The following is a 1,853-nucleotide window of genomic DNA, read 5'->3' as shown; positions in this document are numbered from 1 at the left end:
GATGGACCATGAAGGGGTGTTGCTCACACTAACAATGGAAGGGTTAAAAGAAAAGAGAAAAGGAGACATTTTAACTGCTATTTAATATCTTAAAGTTAACCCTTAAATTAAGTAACAATACAAAATTGAAGATTATTTAAGTAAGTAAAAGTAAGTAACAAGGAGTGGCAATCTGAACTGGACTGAATAACTTAAAAGACTGGTTCAGTTAATAACTTAAGCCAAGTTAGTAAATGCATATAGATACAAATTACAAAAATAAACACCTTTACATATACATAATAGAAAATAAATATAAATGTGTTTGTGTGTGTGTGTGTGTGTGTTTATGTGTGTGTGTGTGTGGGTGTGTAACACTGGTGTAACTCTTACCACCGCTCTCGAGTGTATATGAGGCTCCCAGCGTATGCCAAGGCGACCTCAGAGCTGTAGCGACCCTTGGAGGAGACTGAAGCTCGATGGAACTCCACCCCTCGTTATCGGCTTGGTAGCCTGCTAGAGGTCACGTATCCAGTATGCCTCAAGCTATACACGTGGCAGCGCCACGAGTTGAGAGGCAGGCACCTGGTTCCGTGGTAGAGTAGTCACGTGTGTGACATTCCCCCCTTCTTAGGATGACGCAGAAGGAATGACTCTGCGTCATTAGAGAAGTAAGGTGGTTCCTGTCCCGTGAAGGTTGATTCCACCAGAACGTGACAAAGAACGCGAGACAAAGTGTCAGCAACGCAGTTGTCCAGTCCCTTAATATGGTGCATTTCATTGTGGTAAGGCTGGAGCTGTAGAGACCACCGTAGCAGACGTTGGTTAGTTAAGCGGTTCCTGATGAGAAAAGTCAAAGGGTTGTGGTCAGTGTAGATTTGGAGTGGCTGGGTGTTGGACTGAAGATAGTACTCAAACTTCTTGATGGCAGAGATAATGGCTAAAAGTTCTTTCTCGATAGTGCTGTAATTCTTCTGATGGATGTTGAACTTCTCGGAGTTGTAGGCGACTGGGTGAAAGATTCCGTCAGATTCTTGCAGGAGGGCGGCACCCGAAGCGTGATCACTGGCGTCAGTATGTATGATGAAGGGTTTACTGAAGTCGGCCGCACGCAAAACCGGTTCCTGAGCAAGCAAGTTCTTAAGTTGATTGAAGGCATGTTGGCAGGCAGGGGTCCATTCGTACGCCACATTCCCACTAGTTAGTCTAGTAAGTGGCCCAGCTGCGTCTGCGAAGTTTGGACAGAAACGCCGGTAGAACCCCGCCATGCCCAGGAAGCGGCGGAGCTCGCGTCGAGTAGTGGGAGTTGGGTACTTCAGTACTGCGTCGACGTTAGCGGTCTTGGGCCGGACGGAGCCTTGTCCAATCTGATGTCCTAGGTAGGAGACGGTGGCAGCTCCTAACGTGGACTTTGCCAGCTTCACGGTGAGGTTCGCTTCCTGCAGACGGCTGAGCACATTCTGGATCTGGTACAGGTGATCATCCCAGTCATGTGAAAAAATAAGAATATCATCTAAGTAAACCAGCACTCCTTTTAATCCCTGCATTACCTTGTTCATTGCCCTCTGGAAAGTAGAAGGGCAATTCCTCATGCCAAATGGGGCTACTACATACTGGAAAAGTCCAAAAGGGGTGATGAAGGCAGAGACTATCTGAGCTCTTTCAGTAAGGGCTATTTGATAATACCCTTTTAATAGGTCCAGCTTAGTAACAAATTTGGCTTGACCTACTTCATCTATCAGGTCGTCTACCTGAGGCAGAGGATAGGCGTCAGGAATGGTGACGGCGTTGACCCGTTGGTAATCCGTGCAGAATCGCAGTTGTCCGTCCTCCTTGGGTACTAGGAGGCAGGGTGATGCCCATGGGGAGCTGCT

This window comes from Scylla paramamosain, chromosome 14, assembly GCF_035594125.1.
Source record: "Scylla paramamosain isolate STU-SP2022 chromosome 14, ASM3559412v1, whole genome shotgun sequence".
Taxonomy (NCBI): Eukaryota; Metazoa; Arthropoda; class Malacostraca; order Decapoda; family Portunidae; genus Scylla; species Scylla paramamosain.
The sequence above is the reverse complement of the archived record's forward strand: the minus strand, read 5'-3'. Positions refer to the sequence as shown.